General features: G+C 38.9%; 1 long non-coding RNA gene across 1 annotated transcript; it reads left to right on the forward strand.

Annotated features, from left to right (window-relative positions):
* The first annotated feature begins 990 nt into the window (after nucleotides 1-990).
* Nucleotides 991-27551, forward strand: LOC134092047 (uncharacterized). The gene is made up of 3 exons (XR_009940157.1): nucleotides 991-1383; nucleotides 22041-22077; nucleotides 23487-27551. It is a non-coding gene; the product is annotated as an uncharacterized LOC134092047 (long non-coding RNA).
* Nucleotides 27552-27954: the final 403 nt, after the last annotated feature.

Genomic DNA, 27954 nt, shown 5'->3' on the forward strand with positions numbered 1-27954 from the left:
TTCTGTTTTGTTTTGCCAAGGCCCCTCATTTCTGTCATGAGACAGAAAGGATATATACTCATACAGCACAGACAGAAAAGGAGAGAGGGGGGAAAACACCCCAAACTTATATCTGTTTTGACCCTTGTTGCATGACATTGCTGCTCTACTTGTTGCTTCTTCCAGGAAGAGGGAAGTCACTGTCTTCCTGTGGAGGGGTAGCAGGCTGTTCTGTTTGACCTGCACATTATGAAGGCATTGTGAGTTGTGAGTTGAACATGTTTGGCGCAGATGCATACAGACATCACTGCAAATGTGTTGGCTGCCCTCAGGTTTGTCTTCGGCTCTGGCCCAAGTCGTCGGAGTTCAGGATCTCCCTGGTGGCGCTTTGTTAACACAGCTACATTTCAGATCATTGCCCACTACTGCCCCCTCCGACACTGTCACAAAGCAACCTTCAGTGCCTTCACAGAACAAGAGAGAGTGACCTTTCAAGGTTGCGCCTTCCTGCACTCAGAAAACAAGGATCAGCTGTGATTTGTCAATTCATGAATTTATTAGCAGATTGGCTCATTGCATTGCAGCCTGGAGGAAGTTTTGTTAGGAAGGCTGAGCATAAAAGGAAAGGGGCATTTTTTCAGCCGATGCAGAGATTCCCACTGTTAATGATGTACATTAATTTTGGAAACTTCCAGTATTATTTGTACTCAACATCAACAGGGATCCTGTGATTGAAGGAGCCACACCAGCCTTTGGCAACGTTCATATTTAAAAACGCATACTGTGATTTCAGGAGAAGCAGGAACCTCAGCATCTGGGTCAGTCATGTTCAGGAGCCTATAGAAAATGCCCACCTGAGCTTACTGGTTTCTCTTCCTGGATGTCCCCACTGACTCAAATCCAGTGTCTGAGTGTTTTGATCTCAAGCTTAATCTTGACCTCCAAACAAGAGGATGCCGATTGCTAACCAGTGATCCCCTTGATGCAGGTAAAGTGATTAATCTACGTTGTTCTGCTGGCTTAGCAGATGATGTTTGTAAATGTATGGAAAACACCCTAGCTCAAAATGCATTTATATTTTCAGGTAGAGGTGGTACTGTTAGCATGAAGAGTGAATGTAGATATGTAGAGGACCACAGAGAGAGTTCCATTATCAACCAGCCAATTGACAAATTGTGACATGAATGCTTCTTTTAGTGTTCATAGTCTTATCTATTCATAATATTCTTGCAGAACGGACAGTCAACATGGATTGACTGCTATGCTATCATATTTTGAAAGCAGAAAGGGCTATCAACCCATTACCCTAAGATGATTGTATTCTGTATTTCTGGTTTGTACAGCTTGAAGGCAGTCTCAGAAACATGCACCTCTACTGAAATCAGTATCTAAAAGTGTGAAAAGGTAAGACCGGAATGATACCTGGACATGCAGACAGTTTCTCAGGAGTGTAAAAACACTAGTAGTAGAGGATATATTTGTGCATATGATTGTGATACCTTATAAAATGGGGTCATACTTCAATGTCCCTGGGCAACTTGCTTATCATAGGTAAGCATATGCATTCATAAATATGTGTGTGTTTTCTAGAATAGTGTAGATTTGCTATAGTGTCAATGTACTTCATTCTCACTGCAAAACAATGAAATCTAACCTACCAGTAAATCTAAAATCTTATATTAACCCTCATCAAAAATCTATTTTCAATTTGGTATTGTTTTTTGTGTGAACAATTCTGAAAATACTTACCTAGCGCTCCCTCAAAAGATAATCTTGACTTAATTTTAAGAAGACTTTGACTTATTTTAAGGAGTCTTGTCAAGACAAATTTACTCAATACACTGGCAGACATTTGCTTGTTTTCATGAAGACATACTGTATCTTAAAATAAGTCAAATGATTTCACAAGAAAACACTACATAAGTCTCTTTATACTGAAAACAATACCAACTCGTTTTTTTTTCGATATTGATATAAGATTAATAAAACTAGGTTAGATTTGATTAGATAAGCAGTTTTTGCAGGTTAGATGAGAAGTCACTGCTCCTGCACACAATAATTCCCTTTTGATGTTTTTCTTTTTCTTTTTGAATTGAAACAACTAGTTATGAGCATATACTGATATTATGTAGACTAACAGAAGGGTAGTTTCACAATCAGGAGGTGCACTTCACAATTTTCACACACAGGCCTGTGATTCCCAAAATATGTAATAATATTCCAACATTATTATGTTATTATTAAAGGCTAGACTTAGATGCACCTTGACAACTGGAAAAGGGAACGGTAAAAATACAAGTTCTTGGCACAAAGCACACCATTCAGTCATTTTATACAGAAATCGCTGTTTCATTTTAAATCTTAACTATTCCCAAACTCATATTAGAAAAAGTGTATAGAAAATCTTGTAACATCTTATCTTAACTACAATGTGAAAAAAGTTTTGTGAACACATAATGTTAACACAGTGAGTGTTGTAAGTAAAGGTAAAAAAATCTGTCCAGCAGAAATTCAACATTAATCTTAGAGAGATCTCAACTGACTGACGCAGTTTGACAGAGGGTATACCTTTATTCATTCCAAACAACAACCTCCCAACAACATGCCCAGAACCATTTTGAACATCAGAACCATATACTCTGGGAAATCAGCTTAAACTTTATCACCAAAGTTTTCCGTCAAATGTTGTCCTGTCCAGCACATGAGAATATGGAAAATTAGGCTGCAATAACTTTGAACCATTCATTAACAACTCATTAATTTGATCTTCCTCTGAAAGCCAGTGTTATCTAGCCGAATCTCATGTGCAGAGAGAGAGAGAGAGAGAGAGAGAGAGAGAAACCTTAAAATACTGCTAAACAAATAAAGTTGGTGAACCTTTTTGTTTTGTAGCCAGCACAGTAACCAAAACAAGCATACCCAATGACAGGACGACACAAAATTGTGTTCTGGTGTGTCAGTAGGCTGAAGTTCTTAGAAAGGAAGGAACTTTTATAAATTTGAAGTCAATGGACCCTTACAGACTAAAGGAATAATCATGAAAGGGTCATATTCAGACTCCAAGGCCACCAAACACCTCTCTTTAAAGACATCATTCTGGTAAATCTAAATAAATTTGAACATCGCCTACTTTGGTGGTCATGGTATCTGTAAAATGAAGTGAATAATTGAGTAACAGTGAATAATGGAACTAACAATGTACATAGCATATCATTTTAAACATTGAGGAACTCGCCACTTGCACTGCCACTGCCTCTTATCAGTGCAAAATGCAGTTTAATTATTAATTAATAGGTAGCTATGTTGATATTTCAGTTATGACCATAATAGACACACAATAAACAATATGTGCTCAAGAATACTGTCTTTATTTACATTTTACACATTGTCAGTCAGTCAGTCAGTCAGTCACGTTTATTTATAGAGCACTTTAAAAAACAACAATACAGCTGACCAAAGTGCTGAACAAAACCAAGCTAAAATGACTAGATTAGACAAACACATAGGACAACAAAAAGATAGACATCAATAAACAAACAACAAGGACAACAAAGTGACTAAGACAGAGGAATGCAGATCAAATAAAATAAAACATTCATATAGAATTGAATGCTAGGGTGTAAAGATGGGTTTTGAGATGGGATTTAAAAACAGCTAAGGAGGGAGCCAGGCGTAAGTGCAGTGGCAGTTCGTTCCACAGTTTTGGTGCAATCACCGCAAAAACCCTGTCACCTCTGCTTTTCAACCTAGAGGGAGGAACAACTAGGCGCAGTTGGTCAGCTGACCTAAGAGCCCTAGAGGGTGTATGTATTTTAAAAAGATCTGATATATAAGAGGGGGCAAGACCATGTAGTGCTTTGAAAACAAAAAGGAGGATTTTGAAATTTATCCTGTAACGTATTGGGAGCCAGTGGAGAGCTGCAAGTACCGGCGTAATGTGCTCTCGCCTTCGTGTTCTGGTGAGAAGGCGGGCTGCAGAATTCTGCACTAGTTGAAGGCGTGAGAGGGAGGAGCAGCTGACGCCTGCATACAGGGCATTGCAGTAGTCAAGGCGAGAGGACACAAAGGTGTGAATGACCTTCTCAAAGTTATTAAAAGATAGAAAGGGCTTAACTTTAGATAAAAGCCTTAATTGAAAAAAGCTAGACTTGACAACCATGTTGATTTGTTTTTCCATTTTAAAATTAGAATCTAAAACTACACCAAGGTTTCTTGCTGTGTCTTTCACATATGGTTTCAGGGGGCCTAGGTCAACATATGTGTTAGAGGTGGCACTGGGCTGAAAAAACAGGACCTCAGTTTTCTTTTCATTGAAGTTTAAAAAATGTAAAGCCATCCAGGCAGACAACTTGATACACAAATATCTACCTTGCATCAATGTTACAGTAATTACCTGTGTATTAGCCCCATTGTGTATAAGCCACAGGACAGTGTTTTGTGCAAGTTAAAAGAAACAAAACCATATCAATATCATATTAAGTCACCCTGTGACTTATACCTAACTCATAGCTGAAGAAATGTTGCAAAATCAATGCATAAGCCGTAGTTCGTCTAGGTGTCGCCAATCTGCAAAAAAGACATGCACTGTATTGCCAAAAGTGTTTGCTCACCTGCCTTGACTCACATGTGAACTTTGGTCACATCCCATTCTTAATCCATTGGGTTTAATATGACGTCAGTACACCCTTTGCAGCTATAACAGCTTCAACTCTTCTGGGAAGGCTTTTTTATGGGAATTTCTGACCAATCTTTCAGAAGTGCATTTGTGAGGTCATACACTGATGTTGGACAAGGCGACTGGCTCTCAGTCTCCGCTCTAATTCATCCTAAAGGTGTTCTATTGGGTTGAGATCAGGAATCTGCAGGTCAGTCAGGTTCATCCAAACCAAACTCTGTCATTCATGTCTTTATGGAACTTGCTTTGTGCACTGGTGCACAGTCATGTTGGAACTGGAAGGGGCCATCCCTAAATTGTTCCCACAAAGGTTGGAGCATGGAATTGTACAAAATCTCTTGGTTAATGCCGCAACATTCAGAGTTCCTTTCACTGGAGCTAAGGGACCAAGCCCAGCTTGGGCATGGCCCCTTCCAGTATGCAAAGCAAGGTCCATAAAGACATGAATGACAGTCCGTTGTAGCTGAACTTGACTGGCCTGCACAAAGTCTTGACCTCAAGCCAATAGAACACCTTTGGGATGAATTAGAGCGGAAACTGAGAGCCAGTCACCACGTCCAACATCAGTGTGTGACCTCACAAATATGCTTCAGACAGAATGGTCAAACGTTCTGATAAACACACTCCTAAACATTGTGGAAAGCCTTCCCCGTAGAGCTGAAAGCTGTTACTGTGCGTTCAGACCGAAACCGTCAAGAGCGCCAGAAATCATTCATTTTCTATGGAGAGTCGGTGTTCCTGGCGTTCTGGGCGTGAGTGTGGTGTCACGGGCGTTAGAAAAACGGTTTGGCATCAACCAATCAGAATGTCGAACTCTCAGGATTGCTGTTTGTGGTCTGTTCGAATGTTTCACATCATGGCTTTGACGCTTTCGGCGCTGAACTGGGTTGAGCGTCGCGTTATGAGCTTCACCAGTGACTTTGACGCTTTTGACGGTTTTGGTCTGAATGCACAGTTATAGCTGCAATGGGTGGACCAACGTCATATCAAACCCTATAGATTAAGAATGGGATGTGACTGAAGTTCATTATTCAATTCAATTCAATTCAATTCAATTCAATTCAATTCAATTCAAAAAACTTTATTTATCCCCGAGGGGCAATTTCTCTGTGCAGGCATAGTGACATATAAGACATAACACAACATAAGACAGGGGGGTGTGCAGCATGCAGCAATGTCAGTGACTGAAGAGGGGTATGAGTCTGTGAGGAAATACTTTTGGCAACATAGTGTATCTTGCACACAGCACCTCGAGAGAATATGTACAGTACTTTACATATACTGACAAATATTTTCCTAAATATAACATTTGGTCCCATGCATGCTATCATAATCAATAATTAAAAATAAGATGACAATAAGATTATGATTATCATTTCATATGTCCTCACACGTTCACACTATTGTTAATACAAGTGGTTCATTACTGTATGTTACATTGATGGCTATTGGTATTCATTTTTGGGTGGTGTGGACTTGAACACTTGTCTATTAGCTAAATTCATGACACGCTGCTGTGTTGATATCCTATTCATACTTGTGACGTCACCACTACTGGCTGGCAGGCAAGAACATCATTCTCCAGCAACAAAACCCAGTAAACTAATCAAAAATCTTGCCGGACGTCGTGTTCTGAGGTAAAAACAATATGCCAGATAGTTGTTGTGCGATTGGATAAGCCTGGGTTGTGTTTTTTTTTAAACTACTTATGAAGCTGTCATTCGCCGTCAGTGTTTCTTCCGCCAGGTATCCATGGTAGTCACATGAATGCCAAGTATGAATTCACTTAGAGCAAACACAGCTAAATTATAGCTATTTTCTACAAAATGTGTTTGTAGAAAATGCTACTGCTGATTGTGCTGCAGTAGTTTGTATGTTTACAATCCAGTAACGTGGATGTACACTTCACCCTAAGAAAAGCTGAACTCCCCCAGTTGGCAACACGGTCGCCCGCCAGAGTCTACACAGACAGTGACATTCATTTTTACAGGATCAACCTATTGCAGCAATGCATCAGTCATGAGGGGAACTAGGAAAGAAGCCCATACCTGTTGATAAGATCAAAATAATCATGGGGGGAAAATCATCAGAATTATCTCAGTGGACTATGAAAATAATAGTAATAGTAATAGAGAATAATAGTAATACACTAACATTTGTGAGCCTCTTCCATCTCATCTTATTTCCCCGTCTATCTACAGTATTTCCTGTGGCTGTGGCTATTTCAACAGGACAATTAGATCAAATTAATGTATACTGTAAGCAATATAGTTGGTAATTGCGGGAAAGCTTGAAGGGGTACTAAATTAAAAGAACAATTCAAGCAGACAGCATCAGAGATAAGTTTAATTTCAATGTTGTTCTAATTTATGTTTATTTTGGCTCTGGCTGGGAAATTAGTGTTTGTCCTGACAGTCAGAAATGCCAAAGCAGATAAGACCCCTGGTGCAGATACGGACACTGTGGAATATCTTTCCGACAGCAGAGATACAGAAATACTCGTTGACAATATAGGAGTCAGACTTGATAATCTAAATGCAGAAAGTCTGGAGCAAAATTATTTTAACAATTTTTTTTAAGTGCATTTTGGGCATGTCCATGTCCAGCTTTTGCAAGGTGTCTTATTAAACCCATCCACAATACTACAGCAAATGTAATAATAAATTAAGCTGATCCCCTTCCCACAAGCACTTCGCGATAGAGCATACAGTGTGAGAAAATTGCATTTAGGGCTTTCTGCTTGATGAAAGCTGTCACTCCACTGTTATTAGTAGTCCAGCTGCGGCCCCGTCTGTCTGAACACACTCCCACACAACAAGAGCAGTCTAGTCTATTTGCCACAATGTACTTATCCAAAACTTGAAAAATATTTCTCCTTTTGAAGAACCCAATAGAACACCTTGGGGATGATTTAAAGCCGAGACTGAGAGCCAGTCCCCTCGTCAAACATCAGTGTGTGACTTAACGAATACGAATAGGATGTGACTGAAGTTCATATGGGGGTCAGGTGACCCAATACTTTTGGCAATATAGTGTATAATCATTAACAACAAGTCAAGTGCAACAACTTACAAGAGAGGAATATATCTGTGATATCATTACTTTTCGAAATGCCGTGTTATGCAGCCTATGGTTGCTCTGTACAGCCCGGACGTGGTAAACGTTTGCATTATTTCCCTGGGATCCTACTAGGAGGAAATTGTGGGAGCAGAGGGTCTGACATTTCGCAAAACATCAGTGGTAGGAAAATGACCTCTGTTAACCACTTACCTCTGTTAATACTGTTATTTCTGCGTGGAGTCGAAAATATAAAGGTTAAATATACTTAAGATGTGTTAGCAGATAAATTGTGATTAGCATCATGTTATCAAACAAAGCAATTGAAAAGACTAACTTTCGTTAGCTATGAAGTAAGTTTAAATTAGCCATTTTCAGTCTCTGAATGAATTTCAAACCTGAATACCCTGACTCATTTACATGTATTATAAAGTTTGTCATCATGTTATGTTCCTTAGCAATGTATGCCAGTAATGTTGTTAATATTGTCACAAAGATGTTTCAGATCCAGCACTCATTTAGCCAACTATTTGTGGATGATTATGACGCCCTCTTGAAAATTTTACCAAATTAACATCTGCCCTGTGTTAGCATGTGTATTTGATTTGATTTGGCTTTATTAGACGTGATTCTGGCCAAATACGTGGTTCACGTCTGTCATATCAATTCACATGTAATCCGGTCACTTCTTGCAATGGAACTTCATTCAAAAGTAAAGTAAACGATTGATCAGCTGTGTTCTAATGAATGTTTTAGTTTAATGTGTTCATTTTTTATGACACAGCCTAGTTCAGTGATTCTCAAAGTGGGGTCTGTGACCCATAGCCAAGCCTATTTACAACTTTACGACTTATTTACTACTTTACCATTCACGCTGTAGCTCCACCAACAGATCAAACTCAACACTTTCCAAAGGTTTCACAGGTGACAGATTTCATCTGATAATCACCAACATTTGCACAGACCATCTTCAGACCATGCCTTATCATTGCATTGCTTTCTGAAAGAATTGACAGAAGTGTTCACCCATAACAACCAATCGAAATTAGCGGCAAAGCCGCCACACAGATATTGACCCTCATTTATCAACCGAGCGCAGAAACCAGGGCGGATCTGAGTGCAGAAATCATTTTACGACAGGGCTCACGTGTGATTCATGAAACTTTAATATCACTCCAATTTCAATGTAGGAATAAACGTTGGTTGATAAATGTGGCGTATGGAAACAAGCATGATTTTAGTATCATGCCCCTATATATGCTCGTTTTAAAGGCCTCGCCCCTAGAATTTACGACATGAAGGTGCATTATACGTCCAAAAGAGAAACATTTGTTGAACCTTGTTAATTTTGACAGTTAGAGGTGTCATCAAGGAAGGCGGGAAAATAGAGCAATTTAAGCGCAACAGACTTTATTTTCACAGAGAGAATGCATCATACTATAAATCTATAATTGAAAAACTCAAATTGATAAATGCATGCTTTGCGTGGAAATTAGCGTATGACAGTCGTACGCTTATTGAGATCCTGAGCAATATATACTGAGATCCTAGCAAATTCCTGTATGGTATCCAATTCAAGACTCATATTGCATCCAAATTTGTTTGACAAATAAACACTTTTTTGCCTTTACTTTGTTCATTGCAATGCAGTAAAAAAATATTTTAGATAATCATCATGTGTGCACGTCATGTGTGCTACCATGCAAACAAGTCAGGTCAGATCAGCTCGTGTCACAAATATGGAGTATAATAAGGGTAAAAAAGTCATTTTTCATCACTAAATAAAAATTGCCATTTATTTCTGTAAGGCACACACCACATATTTCTGTAAATTGCTCAGCCCCAAAGTATCCCTCCATCATGGATCTTATCTTGCCATTTTACGTCATAGATATGGGTCATTCCACGCCAAATCAACCAGAGCCCACGCACTTGCGTCTCAAAAAAATCTGAAAAAAATACCATGTGTGCCTATGTTACCCAGGAGACACTCTGTAAAATGTTTTTGTGCTAAGATCAATACTTTTCAAGTAACAGCCAGTTTTACAGGGGGAGGGCAAAATTTGAGCCTCCTACGGATTCTAGTTCTTGAGTAATGAGCTTGTGAACTTTGACAAAAAAAAGAGGCAGAACAAATTTGACACCCCCCTCCCCCTGTAAAACTGGCTGTTACTTGAAAAGTATTGATCTTTGCACAAAAACATTTTACGGAGTGTCTCCTGCGTAACATAGGCACACTTGGTATTTTTTTCAGATTTTTTTGAGACGCAAGTGCGTGGGCTCTGGTTGATTTGGCGTGGAATGACCCATATACGTCAAAATGTAAGAATTTGTATAGTATGCTTTTTGAATTTTTATTTAAAAATCTAAATCAAATCAATGCAAGTATTTATACATGATATTGTGGCAGATTTGGGTAGCCTAGACTGTGCTGAAAAAAAAAAGAATATGTAACGTGTGAATGGCACTTACAATTACCAGGATAAATGCCTCTAATTAGAGGTAGTGAAAATGCCGTTAAAACAGCCTAGGGCTCATAGGGTTAAGAGACCGTTCACCATCATGAATGAATGATCTAACTCTACAGTGGAATTTTGCCTAAATAACAGCTGATTTATGATTTTCCATGTTGCCTTAATATCTCTTGAATACTGCACAAATCTTTCACTAAATTATTGCTTTTTTTACTAATCTAATTGTATTTCTATATGATTTGTATATACTATGATTTTCGAGGAGAAGGATTAGAAATATATTTTCTGTAGAGTTTATTCTTTTTCCTTAATTGCTTTCTTAAAGGAACACTTCACCGTTTTTTCATATTAAACTATGTTATTCCCTTAATTAAAACGAGTTGATACATACCTCTCACGTTTCAATGCATGCACTCACTGGCTCTGGCGTGCGGCGGAACTTTGATAGCATTTAGCTAGACCAATGCATTCATTAGGATCCAAACAGAGATTAAGTTAGAAGCGACCAAACACCTCCATATTTTCCCTATTAAAATACAGTTACACCGTGTCCTAACTGCAAGCGACGCGACCGAATGCGTGCGACAAAATCAGTTCCATCCCTGTATTTTCAGTTGGAATGTCCCGACTGAATGCGATGCGACCGAACGCGACAAGTTGCTTTGCTACGCGACTTCTTCAACCCTGTTTTGTCGCGCTGTCCGTTTCTATTTTAGTCGCGTCGCGTCGCCTTGACATTAACTTCTTCACGACGTAACAAAGGTTCATTAAAGAATGTTAACGGATACAATGTGGACACAAACTATCCAACAGTCGCGCAGTCGCTTACAATTAGGACACGGTTTTACACGAGTAGTCACACGACCAAGTATGGTGAGACAAAATAAAACGTGGTGCATTTCTAAGCAGGCAAAAGGGATAACTATATTGTGTGACGGAATAACATTGGGAGCACTTAGACTCTGCGCAGTAATATCCCCACTCCAAAGTGAAACTGAAAGTGCAAGAGTGAGGATATTACTGCGCCACACAATATAGTTATCCCTCTTACCTGCTTACAAATGCACCACGTTTTCTTTTGTCTCACCATACTTGGTCGTGTGACCTCTCGTGTAACTGTATTTTAATAGGGAAAACATGGAGGTGTTTGGTCGCTTCTAACTTCAACTCTGTTTGGATCCTAATGAATGCATTGGGCTAGCTAAGTGCTATCAAAGTTGTGCTGTGCGCCAGAGCCAGTGAGTGCACGCATTGAAACGTGAGAGGTATGTATCAACTCGTCTTAGTTAAGGGAATAACATAGTTTAATATGAAAAAACGGTGAAGTATATTTGATTTAGACAAAATCCTTTTATGCATTAAATTATCATGTTGTCTAATTTTACCTACATTTATTTTAGATAAATGGAAAATAGGGAAATGATCTGACATGTCTAGGCACAAAACCCCAGACTTCATTTCTTCACTCAGAGAGTTTGTTAGGATGTTCTCAATTAAGGTTGATGAATTGTCTTTTACCCTAGCTTTAAAAATAAGAGGGACAAAATAACTAAGGGATATTAAGGAACTCATCTGTAAGGGTGTCTGAATTATGTTTAAACGGGTTAATATTAAAATCACCAAGGATGTAACATGTTTTACCCTCTCTATTGATCCTATCTAGACAAATGTCCAAACTATCATTAAAATCTTTAATTGCCTGATCAGGGGGACGGTAAATAACACTGCAACTATGATGTTTTTAGCTCCTACATGCCCCTATAAACTCAGACTCCATCTCAATTATATTCAGACACAGACACAGACTTCAGACACAGATCTGGCCTTATATTCAAAATCTGTAGTCCCAGTGAACAGTCAGAGATACACCCCCTCCAGGTCTAGTCCATCTCACATAATGCACACGAGTTGTAATGCAATGAGTTGTAATTTGGCAATTTAAATATCTCTTTTGAATCCTTTGAATCTAGGTTTCTGATAACGCAATCACAGAGAATTCATGTTTGATTTGTGACAAATAATGAATGAATGTATCATAATTCCTAGAAAGACTTCTTATATTATATTCAAATGAAAAGTAGAGAATGTATCAGAAGACGCAGAGTCACATAAGCTGTTCAATTCTGCTTTATTTAAAAAGCTACACATTTTAGATATATCGAAAGAAGAAAAAAAAGTGAATGTCAACAGATTGGTTATAGTCCTTAGAATGTGATTAAAATACCTGAGAAGACATACAGTATAGTAAAAACTAGTGACCCGGACTGGCTGCTTGACTGTCCTTGTTGTTTTTGTGAAGGTGGATGGATAAGCAGTTTGTCGTATCTTAGATATGCAATATCCCCCCTCTCCCTTGCTGCCCTCATGACTGTGAGTAGTTCCTTCCTCTTTAGCCGGAAGGCCTCTGTAAAATCCTCATTGATAGCAGATGCCTAGTCCCTTCAAATGTTTGGTTTTGTCCAGAACAGCTATCTTGTCCTTTAGTCGTAGAAATCTGACAATGATTGGTCTGTGTTTTTTTTTAATATGATTCCTGTTTCCCCATCCTGATAGCCCAATCCAGTTCAAATGAGTGATCCAGCTTTTTCCTTTTCAGATTTCTCAATGCCATCAACAATAATATTATGGCATTTTGAATGGCCTTCTAAATGATCTATCTTGTCAGGGTTTGATTTCAGATTATTTTTGATATCATCCAACTTTGTCCTGGTTTCAATAAAGTTCTTTGACCAAGTTTTACAGTCTTTAAACAGTTTTTAATTACAGTTTTAGAGTCTTTAAAATGATCAAATTCATTCTGAGCAATTTCGAGACTCACCTTGAAGTCATAGATCTGCTTTGAATCAAAAGCTTCCATTTATTGCATCTTATTATAAGGCTTTTCACAATGCAAGTAGAACGCTCGATTGACTTGAATAGGATTTCCCAAAGTTCTACCGGTCATTATTTCAGTTCTAGCGATTAAAACATCTAAATTAGCACCGGAAACGAACACAACGCAAGTGGCAACAGTGGAATAAGCGGGATAATGGACTTCACGCCGTGCGGTTATTCAAAGTTAATGCACTTTTCTAGACGGAACGTCCCTCCGCTTCGCGTCGGGCCGTATCACCGTCTAGAACGTGCATTAACTTTGAATAACCGCACGGCGTGTCGTCCATTATCCCGTACATAGAGGACCTCTGAAAAAAATAATGACCACTGTCAATGGCAACGGAGTTTGTGCCTCTAATCAGGGCTGTACGCTTAGCTTTTTCACTAGGAGCACAGGTGCTCCTAAATTTAAAAATTTAGGAGCACAGAAAAAAAATTAGGAGCACTATGAAATTTCCTTGAAAACCTTAAGCAAGATACAGATCATTCACAGCAGTGGCAATCCTAGTATCTGCTCAAACCCTCCACAAACACAGAAAATGGCTCGTCTTGTTTCTATTTCATATTTTGAATTCAGAATTTGTGTACATTTTGCACATTATACAATTTATAGCATTTTAGGATCTGCATAATTACTTATAGCTTAAAATATTCAGTAATTTGAATACTTCATATTGATTACACTTGTCTTTAATGATATTACAGGGATGGTGTGTAGGTCTAATTGATTGCCTGTCACTTTAAGAAGTACCGTACGTGAACATAATTAGGTTTCATTCGGGTATTTAGGAAAATACTCATGCATAGTTCATTACATGTTTTCATTAAATAACATGAATGTTCAAAAAACTAACAAAGGTAAAGACAGATATTTCTGGTGTAATAGAAAGGATGAATGTCCAATTCAATTTTTCAATTCAATTCAATTCAATTTTATTTATAGAGCGCCAAAACATTACACATGTCTCAAGGCGCTTCACAGAGCGTCAAACCTTCAAAGAGAGCCCATGAGCAACAGGGGCAAGGAAAAACTCCCTAGAATTGGAGATATATATAGGAAGAAACCTCAGACAGATCCACGACTCAAGGGCCCAACCCATCTGCCTAGGGTCAGTTAAGAAGAGTAAAGTCATTTGTAGTATCAGAAGGTTCAAGCAGTCCAGTATAGGGAATAAATAGTCCATCAGTAATCCATTAGTAATTTTGGAGGGTAATGGGTCGCTAGGATGTGTGGCCCAGGGATCCTGGCAGGGAACCACAGCAGGCGATGGTAGGGCAATCATAGGGATGATGATGGCAATGGCACTCAGGGGGATGGGACTTCAGGTGTGATGAGGGCCAGGCACAAAGATGGCTGATGACTGGTAATGGTTCACCTCACAAGTGAGGTATAGGGGAAAGGGAAGAGAAATAAAGTGTGTTAGTATTACTATAAGTCATAATGGTTGGTATTAATAAGTATATAAATGGGAATATAAATTATTATACTATAGAGGGAAAAGGCAGAGGGGAGAGGGAGTTGAATGACAGGACAGAGAGAGAGGGAGGAGGGAGAGTTGAGAGAGACAGAGGGAGAGGGGAGAGAGAGTTGTACGGCATGACACATGAGAAGTCCATGACAGTGCTATGCTATAGCAGCATAACTAAGGCATGGTGGAGGGTAGTCAGCACCAGCACAGGTGTGGTCGGTAGCCACCATGGCAGGCATGACTGGAGCACCAGTCACACAAGTCCACAGCAGAGGTGGTCCGTTCCAATGAAACCCTGAAGTGGTTGCAGTTCCACACTGCACCATACCTAACTATAGGAAGCACTAAAGAGATATGTTTTAAGTCTAGACTTGAAAATAGGGAGGGTGTCTGCTAAACGGATTGAGGGAGGAAGATTATTCCAGAGGAGAGGTGCGCGGTAACAAAAAGCTCTGCCTCCTACTGTAGTTTTTGAAATCCTTGGAGTTACAAGAAGTCCAGTATTTTGTGATCGTAAGGGTCTAGGTGGATTATATGGGACTAGAAGATCTTTAATATATTCAGGTGCCCTGCCATTTATGGCTTTGTATGTTAGAAGTAGAATTTTGAAGTCAATGCGACTTTTAACAGGTAGCCAATGTAGAGATGCTAGGATGGGGGAAATATGTTCATATTTTTTGGTCCTAGTGAGTGTGCGAGCAGCTGTGTTTTGTATAAGCTGTAAGCTTTTTACACAGGTATTATTGCAGCCGGCGTATAGTGCATTACAATAGTCTAGCCTAGAAGTGACAAAAGCGTGAATTAATTTTTCAGCGTCTGGTAAGGATAGGGACTTCCTTATCTTTGAGATGTTCCTTAAATGGAAAAATGAAGTTTTTGTGATCTGCTTTATGTGACTACTGAGTAGAAGTTCTTGGTCAATTATAACTCCTAGATTTTTAACACTTGTGGATGAGGTCAGTGAGAGATCACTATATGTAACTTGTGATGTAGATAGGATGTCCCTAATCTTTTTTGGACCTAAAACCATAACCTCTGTTTTATCTGAGTTCAATAGCAGGAAGTTATTAGTCATCCAAATTTTTATGTCTCTCAGACATGTGTTGAGTTTGGCTAACGGGGTTGGGTCATCGGGCTTTATGGAAATATATAATTGTGTATCATCTGCATAAGAATGGAAATTAATGCCATGTTTTCTAATTACAGAACCTAGGGGAAGCATATAAAGAGAAAATAATAGGGGCCCTAGTACTGAGCCTTGAGGCACTCCATATTTTACCATAGTCTGGGTGGATGGTTCATTATGGACCTGTACAAATTGTTGGCGGTTAGTAAGGTAAGATCTAAACCAAGCAAGTGCAGAGTCTTTGATACCTATGGAATGTTCAAGCCTGTGAAGTAGTATGTCATGATCTATGGTGTCAAAAGCAGCACTGAGGTCAAGGAGGACTAGTATTGATGCATATCCGTTATCAGCAGCAATGAGGAGGTCATTAAACACTTTAAAGGGATAGTTCGGATTTTAAGACACGAAGTTGTATGGGTTCCCTGTCAGCAACGTAGTGCATCAGCACTGACTTACCCCCGACAGCGTCCTGTGAGCCGAGATCCAGCCGGTTTTTGATCGTTTTTGATGCCGGACTATTTTCTTCAGCAAGTTTCTGGGGTCACGAAAGTAAAGTGTTTTTCTTCTCAAAACCATATGCGTTCAACAGAGTGATATATTTGCACCACAAAAACGTTGTCCAGCTGTCAGTAGCGCGCAGTGATAGGAATCGCGAAAAATAAGTAAGTGATAACGAGGTTTGAATTTTTCCTGGACAACGTTTTTGTGGTGCAAATATATCACTCTGTTGAACGCATATGGTTTTGAGAAGAAAAACACTTTACTTTCGTGACCCCAGAAACTTGCCGGACTACTTTCTTCAGCATCAAAAACGATCTAAAACCGGCTGGATCTCGGCTCACAGGACGCTGTCGGGGGTAAGTCAGTGCTGATGCACTACGTTGCTGACAGGGAACCCATACAACTTCGTGTCTTAAAATCCGAACTATCCCTTTAACTAAGGCTGATTCGGTACGTAGGCGCCAATTTGTTTGGAAACTATTTTTTCAAGTATTTTTGACATAAAAGGGAGATTAGAAATAGGCCTATAGTTAGCTAGGATGTTAGGATCGAGGCTAGGCTTTTTGAGTGATGGCTTGATAACAGACATCTTAAACTGCTGTGGAACATGTCCTAATAGCATTGAATTATTTAAAATCTGAAGCAAGGCGTTATCAAAGAGGGGGAGAGCAGTCTTAAGAAGGTGAGTGGGAATAGGGTCTAGCAGACTAGTTGCAGATTTTGATGAGGAAATTGTGGAAGTGAGCTCTAATGTGTCGATAGGTGTAAATGAATTAAATGTTGTTCTAGGTTGTAGCTGTGATTCTGTTAGGTTTTCACTATCATATAGCAGTGGAGTATGTGTAATTGGAGAAACTGACTGGTTGTCGATCTTAACTCTAATTGTTTCAATTTTGTCATTAAAAAAGTCCATAAAATCATTACTATTTAAGCTCAAAGGAATAGATTGGCTTACTTCATTATGGCTCTTTGTTAAGCGGGAGATTGTGGTATACCATGGAGCGCGTCTTGTTTGTTTTCTTATTTTCTTTTTGAGTGGTGCTACAGAGTCTAGTGTTGAGTGTAGTGCGTTCATTACATTATCAGTTAGTAAATCAACCTCTGTTGGGTTAAGGGAAGGACCTTCTATTTTAAGAGAAGGGCCCTCTAATATTTCCTGAGTCAGAAATGTGGAAAGGGTAAGTGGAATTTGTTCTAGAAAGTCTGCAATGTTTTTTCAGATAGGCCGCGACTATAGTAGTGAGTGGAGTTAGGTACTACATAGTGTAGTGTCATTTCAAAAGTAATTAGATGGTGATCAGTTAGGGTGGGGTGTTGTGGTATGATTGTTAACTGCTCTATGTTTATGCCATATGACAAGACTAGATCAATAGTATGGTTATGACAGTGTGTGGGTGAATTAATATTTTGGCAGAAGCCGAGATGGTCAATTAGAGATTGGAATGCAATTGTGAGACTATCGTTCACATTATCCATATGAATATTAAAATCACCCAGTATAAGTATTTTTTCTGTTTGGACAACTAAGGTGGAAAGAAAATCAGAGAATTCTTCTAGAAAATTAGTGTAGGGGCCTGGGGGTCTATAAAGTGTGACCACGGTTACAGGCGGATTATTTTGTCTTGGAGTTTGGTATGTGGGTCATTCCGTGTCAAATCAGATAAGATTGTTGCTGCACCGTCTCAGATTTTGTTCAAACTTTGTGTATATCATCAATGGGTCCTAAAACCAAGGCCTGTGAAATATTTCTGTGGAAATCATCTGTCTTCATATCTTTTTTAGACCTTGAAATTCTTTCATTTTTACAGCTTGAAAAACACATGCCATGTCTGGGCATTAATATCTTGACAAATATGTTCCCTAGCCTCCCCAAATTTTCTAGGGTGGAAGATCAACTCATAATAATAAGCATGTGTAAACAATTTAAAGTCTGTACTAAATGTCTCTTGACTCTCGAAAGGGCCCTCAATTTTGGAAAAACGTGCATTAAGTGTGATATTAAGGGTATTAAAAAACTGTTTATCTTTTTCACTTGGTATCAGTCACTATTTCCTCTTCAAATACGGCAGTTAATTAATGTTTTCCCACAATTTGAAGTCTCCACAACAAATAACCATGACAATAATAACAATAAAACAAGGCATGTTTGTATTTTGTGTCATTTTCATGTAACTGAAATGCTATGTGGGATAGGTAGTAGGATCATGAAAATCTATGTGGAAATAGAAAAGTATATGGACATGTAGTGTGTAAAGTTCTAATATTGCATCGAAGCCCCGTTCACAGAATAAATGCATGTAGTTACAGGTGTTTTGGTAACACCAGAATAAACATTTACAATAAAAAAAGTGAAGTTTGGCACCCCCCTCTGGCGAAACAGTAGCATTTTGCTACTTTTACAAGGCATTAACTCTGGTAGCTATTTGAATGGAATGGAAAGGCTGTATTTTACTTCCCGTATTCAAAAAGAAGCAGAAATTCCTAATACCTTGAAATTGAAAAGGATGGCAAATACACCGAATTATATACTTGAAATTATGTTTTAACCATTAATCTAAAATAGGCCTATCATTAGTTGGTGGCTTTTTTGCTATCCTTTTCAATATCAAGGTATTAGGAATTTCTGCTTCTTTTTGAATACGAGAAGTAAAATATAGCCTTTCCATTCCATTCAAATAGCTACCAGAGTTAATGCCTTGTAAAAGTAGCAAAATGCTACGGTTTTGCCAGAGAGGGGTGCCAAACTTCACTTTTTTATTGTAAATGTTTATTCTGGTGTTACCAAAACACCTCTAACTACATGCATTTATTCTGTGAACGGGGCTTCGATGCAATATTAGAACTTTACACACTACATGTCCGTATACTTTTTTATTTCCACATAGATTTTCATGATCCTACTACCTACCCCACATAGCTTTTCAGCTGCATGAAAATGACACAAAAATACAAACATGCCTTGTTTTATCCTTATTATTGTCAAATTCATTTGATTTGGAGACTTCACATTTTGGGACAACATTAACAAAGGATTATATTTCTATAGAAAAGACTCATTGATGGCAGGTGTGTCCCAATAAAAAAGTTTTGAGACCCTCAATATCCCTTTTTTTGCATGTTTTTTCAGAAACTAGGGACTTCTGTACAACCAATGAGACTGTGGTACAAACATTTAATCATTGAATCTTACTGAGAACATGCTTGTCTTCCATTCTATAAAGTTTAGTCAGGCTAGGAATGATACTTTTTAAGATATGAGCACCTTAACATGGCCTCCAAGATAAGGTCATTTAGAGAGTGTAAAAAGGCAAGGGCAAAAAGACAATGAAAACAATAGAATTGAGCAAAAATATTTTACAGATTTTAGTTATGGAACCTAAACATTGTGTAGACAAACTTTGAAGAAAATCCGAGTCGGTGCTGCAACCATTTTCCTGGATTTTGTCTGATTTGACACGGAATGACCCATATCTGTTATATCCAATGAGTGACAACCAGTGCTCAAAATAAAACGTTACGGTATTCTCCAGATAACGTTGGTGGAATCGATTTAATGTGAACGTATAGCCTACATGAAAAGACGCAGAGTGGCTATATGATACAGCGCACATTTGCGATGTAAATGTCCCGCCTTTTTAAAGCAGGTGTAGCCTACACCGAATCGGTGGTTAAATCCATCATTTAGACAACAGAATCAGTATAGGATACCATTTTTGTTTCATAGAAGTCTACCAGGCCTGTATCAAATGCAGGCTCGGGTGAAGCTGGGACGAATTTAACACACGGTTTCCACACCGTGTTTATCAACCGTGATAATAATAATATTTGAAATGGTAAATGGAACACGGTAATTGTTACAGCCTAGTCAACATTTTTATCATGGTTTACCGTTTCACCGGTAATCACTACATAGTCACCAACTGATATTACGAACAGATTGAAGAAAAAGAAGAATGGATTTGGAGTGACATTTCTTGCGATTTTGTGAGAGCGCGAGGTTGATGCTGAAAGCGTGGGTGTCCAGCCAGGTGCGCAAGAGTTGTCAACTCTCGCAAACATTTTACTATACTTTGATCCACTTGGTGTGGATTCATTTTAGGAGCAAAATGCGAATGAAAGGGTTGAAATCAGTACTCGCACGTGTGCGCCCATTCCATATTTTCTCCTCGCACTAATATATTTTTAGTCGTTTTTGCGACGACCTGCTCGCACTGTACAGCCCTGCCTCTAATTCAGATCTTTCATATCACTCCACATTGAAATTTTGTTGAAATTCAAAGACAGCTAGTAAGAGGTTACCTAGCAACCTCTAAAATGGTCACGTTCTATCTGTGTGGCAAACTATTTGTTTTGTTAGCGGAAGCCACGAAACGGTAGAGTCATTGTTAAAGACACATTGTGGTACGTTTCTTCTCGTTTTAGCAAGTAGCTGTATAATAAGCGGGATAATGTATAGAACGCAGGTCATTATCGGGAAAATAAGGAGCTTCAGGGCAAAACAAGACCCCTCCGATTCGCGTCGGGGTCCGGTTCGCCTATCAACAATATTGCAAAGGTTACTGGTCCAATTCTCACAAATCTCAATTCTCAAAACTCAATTCTCACAGGCTAAGGAAACCCCATTAATTTTTTGGAGCCGATCTGACTCAAAGGGAACTCTGAAGGGTCCTATGACCTTTCTACGACTGTCATCTGCCCAGCTATTTTCAGTCAGTTTGAACCAGTCTCACTCACTCTCCTAAAAGATAGAAGATATGGACTTAAGCTCCCTGAGGAGCTCCCTATGTAAAGCCTATATGTAAAGCCCTCTTTAAAGTGACTGGATGTGATCATGGACAAAGATTTGACACACAGGCTGACAGCCTAGTCTATGAACACAGGATTTATACTGTTCCTTCACAATTTGGATCAGCACACACAGTGCTGCCATGTAAGGACCCTATTAATGTTGCACAGCACATCATGCCATTTTGAGTCTATTAAGAGGCATAAAGGCACAGTTTAGTACATGTCCTCATAGCACAGCTTGCAGGCACTTTGGGCACTTTAGCGGCTAGCCAGCCAGGGAACTCACGTCAGACAGCACCGTTTTTTTCCCCCAGGTTTTTTTTTTTTGAACAACAGTGTCCCGTGAACATGATCAGCTGAGTTCTGTGTTAAAATTCGCCGGAGTTCTCCATACCTGTACTGTACATATCTGTCTCTATTGTTCATACCGCACATCCATATTCTGCTCTTTTAAAGGTGACCTAGAATGGAAATATTTTTTTTCTTGGTTTTCATGAATTATGAGAGGTTGTGCATAAACAAAGAGCTATCATGAACATGAGACATGGTTGTGCCCTCCTTCATTATGGAAATCTTGAACTTGAAATAGACACTAAAAAATGGGCGATTCAGCAAAACTGCTTGCTTGTGATGTCAGACCTCGCAAAGCCATTGAAGTTCAATTGGGGTTGCCAAAGAGGGCGCCATTTAGTCAAACAGACCATTTCAATACCCAGCCTAAATATATGGTTTTAATTAGTCTTGTACACTTGCAATTGAGTTTATTTTTTTAAATCAAAGTTGAACACTATTTTAACATCAGAGAACACAGTGCAATACTCAATTCATCCATTCTATAGGACCTTTAATGTTACTGTTAATACACTGCACATCCTTACTGTAATGCATGTGCCTCTTGCTTAACTGTGCACTACTGCCTGCACTGCACTATGTCATATACTAGTTTCACTGCACTACCTCTCTATACATTGTACTTCTTGCACTTCTGGTTAGATGCTAACTGTATCACATTGTCTCTGTACTTGTACTCTGCACAATGACTGTAACATTGAATCTAATCTAATCTAATCCATCTGCCCACATAATCATCCCCCAAGTGTAATTGGCTGATTTCCTCACTCAAGATGGTGTGTGGTGAGTGTTCTGGCATTCAGTGTTGTTGTTTAGTTAGAGGGGATGTATACATCATGTAAACAACTTGAGTGTGATATCTGAAGAATACCTTGTCACACAAAATTCAAATTTGGTTACTCCAAAAGCACATTTGCAGGTATCACAATTACCCAACCAACCAGCTAACAGCCAGCTCAATAGCCCCACCAACACCCTAGCCAGCAGATTGCATCCCATTTCAAGTTCAGTTCAATATTTAGTCCTTGAAAAGGCAATTCACCTTTGGCTAAGTCCCGCCTATCGAAGGCGGATGAGCCAATGGCAGTGCAGTAGCTCCGTACATGAAGATAGAGTCCAACAGTTTCACGTTATGGCTTCATAGAAATGCATTGGGAGCCGTGATTTTTTTCCGTTTTTATAGGATTATATAGTGATGAAAATTGAAAAAGGACGGGCAAACAAAATGTGTGGGATTAACGCAACACCAATACACAGAATGATGGCTTTCACTATTGATTATACTTATTATGTAATTATGTTAAATTAGATTAAAAGTCCCTTCTCCCAGCTGTCCCCTATTTTAAGCAAAGGGTTACTCCGTAGCAAACCGTAATGAAACAGCCCCACCACATCTGTGAATTAAGCCACACAGTCAACTCAATGTAAGTAAGATAAACAAGGATGTAAGCCAGATAAACAAGAATGTTCTCAGCACTGTCAGCATTGTGTATAATATAATTGTCACTTAGAGGACACTCGTAGAAAACTAACGTTAGCATAGTTTGCTAATAGCTGCTAATGTGCTTGCCTCAGAAAAGCTTGGGTCTGTGCACAGTAGTGTACAATTTATTCACCATACATTAATAAAGTTAAAGTCATTTCGCAATGTAGACTATGTTTCCGTTTAATTGCAGTACCAGTTCCTTACATGACATAACGTCCTTGTAGGCTAATATGCAGGCAAGTCTATCTAGCACAGCTAGCTATTCAAATCAGTTAGTCCCCCTGTCTTAAGTTTGTCACGCAACAAACCTAGATATTAATTTGTATTCATGTGTCTCCATGTCGTACTGGTGTTGTTCAACAGATTCTAAATGAAATACAGTTCCGTGGCTCTCTAAAAAAGCGTCATGGGTTGTAACTTTACAGACGGGCATACGGTTTCCATTGAACTCCGGTCTGAACTCCGGTTAGACTGACGGACTTCGTAACAATAACTAAGGGGGGCGGGGCATAGCCAAAGGTGAATTCAGAAGAAATGTGTTTCGCTTCAAGGATTTTCCCTCATTGTTTCATTTTTTTTGTACATTACCAGGGAAGCCAATGATAGTGTATGGTGCTGTATATTATTTCCCAACATTTTCTAAATGACTATATTAAATGACTTTTGCTGTGATATTTTCTTTCCTTGTGTCTTCTGATCCTTTAAGTACCTCGATTTAGCAGAATTGGGTGGTGAGAATATCAGCGATGACATGGGGACCCTCTGGTGAGTAGTCATTGTTATGGATATGTGACCCTGCAAAGCGAAACCAGTCGTTTTGGTAAAAATTACAAAATTAAGATATTGTGCTCATGTGAACGGCCATAAACTAAGCTTTCCAATGACATGTATATCGAGGGTATTACACAAACTATCGCTAAGCTAACCGCATCCAAAGTTGACATGGTTCTCCTGCCATAATATGCCAGAAGAGGAGAAATCACCTTTTTGAGCAGCGCGTGGACAACTGGAATGACTGCAAATGTGTTGAATCTTCGCAAGACACATGTTTTTCCGTGAAATTAGTTCACGATATGAAACTGTAGACTCTATACTGTCGAATTATGCGAAAACGTGAAATTCATCATTTCAACCCGGAAGTTTGTTTATTGTGGATTTTCTCAAAACAACGTTGTGTGCAAAGCGACTGATTTCGCTTTGAATGGTGACATATGTCATGGAAGTTATATTTCTGTTGTTTTGTTACATTGTCTGTAACATTTATTACATAAGTGATAATGATGTTGAGAGAGAGAGAGAGAGAGAGAGAGAGAGAGAGAGAGAGAGAGGCATTTGGTTTATTCTCTCCAAATGCCTGTGTAGTTAAATCTGTGAACTTTATTATTACGACCGTATTTCCGTCAAGGATTTACAGGACACTGAAAGACCAGGGTGCATGAAACTCGGTGGGCATGTAAGCCCACAAGGATGACACAGAACCATTGTTTTTCATTTTGATCTGTCCCCCCAACACTCATTTGAGGTACAGTGCCACTTTAAAAATTATACGGGAAAAACAAGGCACTGTAATCACAGGTATCTTTGGCTGACAGGTTCAAAACTGCCGGAAATTTGAAGTGTAGGATTATGACACCATCTGAATGCATGCCAAATTTTAGGGAATTCCGTTCATGGGAGGCCATAACACACACACACACACACACACACACACACACACACACACACACACACACACACAGTACACAATTTGTCTTAAATCTTACATCTCATTTTGAATTAAGGCAAATTTTCTTAATCCATTTGCAGATAAATTGTCTTAAAGGGATATTCCGCCTAAGATGACTAAGATTTCCGGTAATTTTCCTATTTAAAACTTGTCTCTTCTCAAGTAAGAAAGTGCAATAAACCAACTGAAAAAGGCTGATTTGACATGGAACTATACTCTCATCAGGCGTAATAATCAAGGGAAGTTGCAAACATACCATGGGCGCAGTGATATCATGCACTACTACTGCTTGTTGCCTATGGGGACTATTTTCAGATATCACTACGCCCATGGTACGTTTGCAACTGGTACGTTTGAGAGTGTAGTTCAGCTTAATGTCAAATCAGCTTAGAAAAACGGCAGGTTTCATTTTCAGTTGGTCTTATTGCACTTTCTAACTTGAGAAGAGACACGTTTTAAATGGGAAATTATCGGAAATCTTAGTCACTTTTAAGCATGATGCTAGCAGGCGAGATGCTAATGGTCTAATCCGATTCAATGATCTATGCTAGGCTGAAGCTAAAAGTTGTATCGCCAGACTCACAGAATGGCTGGATGAATGGGAAAAATGTAAATATTGATTGTTTTGCTCGAGGGGAGGTGGAAAATTAGCTTATTTCCAGAAATGGCGGAATATCCCTTTAATTTAAGAACATTGTGACTTATTTTAAGTCAAATAATCTTACAAGAAAGCTTGGTAAGGTATCACTTTTTGCAGTGTAGGTAAAACAGATTGTTTTAATGTTTTATACACCAACAGAACCCTTGACCTTGAGAAAGGGAGATCTGTGAAAAATGGCTGGATTTCTCCTCCATGCATTTCTCTGAATGTCTTGTTTTATTTCTTTTAGTTTATCTTTGGATTCATTATTGATCATTTTGATACATTTTGCATCATGCATAATGGAATTCACAGCCTTGTTTGTTTGTTTTTTTTACAAATGTGGTAGCGGTAATGTTGCCACCTGACAATTGATTGGCCTGAGGTCGAAACCGTATCACTTTAGATAAAAACACTGGCTAAAAACCAGGCAGATGTATAGATGTCGGCCAGGGGTTGCCAGGGTTTTTTTTATCTTTACTTTGCTAAATTGTAATGAAGGATATGCTTTTGATATTATTTTAATATTTTTTTTATTTCGTTTATTATTATTATTGTTATTATTATTATTATTATTTAGATATCTCAGCTGACCCCATTTGGATTTCAGGTGACTACATAAACAAGATTGGGAAACTATGATGTAGGCCTATATGACTGTATTACTACAGTTTTTAATATAGGTACAATATTATATAGGTATGGTATAGGTACAATATAGCACATTATCTGGGTGCATCCGAAAGTTTTTAGATGTTTACATTAGGCTAAATCTTTGAAACATGCTTCTAGTCTAGACCAGGCTAAGCGTGAGCTTGTAGCCATCTGCATTCGATAGGCTATATTCACCAGACCCATGATGCAACTGTGTTCTGTTCCCTGGGCATATGCTTGCCTATCTCTGTATATTATCTGCAGCGTTAGGACCTCCTCTCCGATGAAATTGCTAGTCTGCGGGGCAGCGAAGTTATAGGCTATGCCCTTCTGTCACACGTCTGATAAATTAGGCTACGGCACAAATTAATGGTTGACTGTAATCCAACTGGTGGCCAAAAGAAAAGGAAACTAAACGTTTTCCTAATTAGAAAATATTTCCTAATTGTGTGTGGTCAAATAAAGAGGCATAGCCTGCAATCAGGGTAGTAATGTATGTCTTTTGTCTTTGTTTTCTTTTATCAAGTTTGTCATTTCTTTTATTGTTCATTAGCTTGACTGTCCTTTGTTATGATTTTGTAGGCCTACTCTAACCCTTAAGCCTTCTTTTTTTGCTATGACTTGTTGTGCTGAAGTGTTGAACTGAACCTTGCCCTCATCCCCTGTGTCCTGATGGCTAAGCTGAGTGTGTTTTCTCTTACTGCTTTCACACATTTATCAATACTGGTAAGACAAAATCTTGCGTCTACATTCTGAGGTGAAAGCGGCTAAAAGTGCTGTAGTGCATATGCCTGGCCAGTTCATGGCGCTGTGATGGTGCAGAGCTATACTGTAGATATAGGTTGTGGAGGCTTCATATTGTTTAATGTTGAGTTGGGGGGGTTGGGCTATGCCGTCATAATATTGCCGGCTCAGCGTCTACATCGGTTAACATTGGTTACAATGACTACTAGAGGTGACATTGGCCTGTCACCTCTTGTAGTGAATAATAGTGTTTCACCTGTTCTTTCGTTCTTTTTTACAGTTACCCATTCCTTTCTTTTCTCTTCTGCCAGTGAATTCAATAAATTATTCTATTTTGTTGGACATGTCTCTGTTTTTCCTTTATTCTACTACCAATATGTGTTTGCTACTAAGCTGAGTTAATACTGAGGGCCAGATGTAGCCTACTAACGTTTTGCGCCCATTTCAGGCGTAACGTGCGCGTATAAACATGGGGAGGATATGTACAAACAGGCTGCAATGAGAGAAACACGCAGACTGCCTGCCGTGGGAGCTGAGAATGGCTATTTGCGCTTTTCTGTGTCATACATATTAATTCCTGGGCGGATCAGCTGTAAATGGGTGTAACGTGCAAGTACAGGGGAGGAGAGGTGCTAATAGCGATTGATTAAGTATTCCACCATATGTATGAAAACAGCGCACGTCTATTTTGCGTTGAAAAACGTCCGCCTTCTGAAAGCAGGTGTAATCCAAATTGCGGTTAAATGTGTCTATTAGAAAAACGTCTAGAGACAGCTGAATCAATATTCAGAGCATCAGTTTTCACTATGTCAAAAGCAACCTTATTTTGTTTGCCTCTCTAAAATCGTATTTTCTCTTTCACGACATAGCCTACACTACCCAATCTGTTAGACAGGCATTAAGTCATATCCTTAGTCTACCTGCAGTAAATAGTTCAAAGTATTTTTTTAAGTGGATTAGTAGAACTACTAGGCCTACTCTGTCTGTCGCTGCTTGTTGACATCTATTTGTATCATGTATGATTGCTAAACTTTGATTCTTTTTAATGTTGTAATATTCAACTGCGCTTGTGGTTCAGCTCTGCACACGCAATTAGCGTTGTAGAGGGGGCGGGAACGGGCGGGGATGACTGCTGTTAACGTAATGAAGTGACAGCTTAGTAGGCTAAATTCCACGCAATATAGCAAAGCACAGCGTTTGCATTCTGCGTATACAAAAACTCGCTGTTAGCGCTGTGTTAGTACATCTGGCCCCGAGTGTTCTTTGGATTAAATTCTTGGGGTGGTGCAGTTGGGGTAGTTACATTGCTCTTAAAAACATGGGTTTCCATGTGACTGGGAAATATGCCCATCACAATAGAAATATTAAATCTAGGTGTTATATGCTTTGTGACAATATGAGCAGGAAAAA

The sequence above is a fragment of the Sardina pilchardus genome, chromosome 9 (genome assembly GCF_963854185.1).
Source record: "Sardina pilchardus chromosome 9, fSarPil1.1, whole genome shotgun sequence".
Classification (NCBI taxonomy): Eukaryota; Metazoa; Chordata; class Actinopteri; order Clupeiformes; family Clupeidae; genus Sardina; species Sardina pilchardus.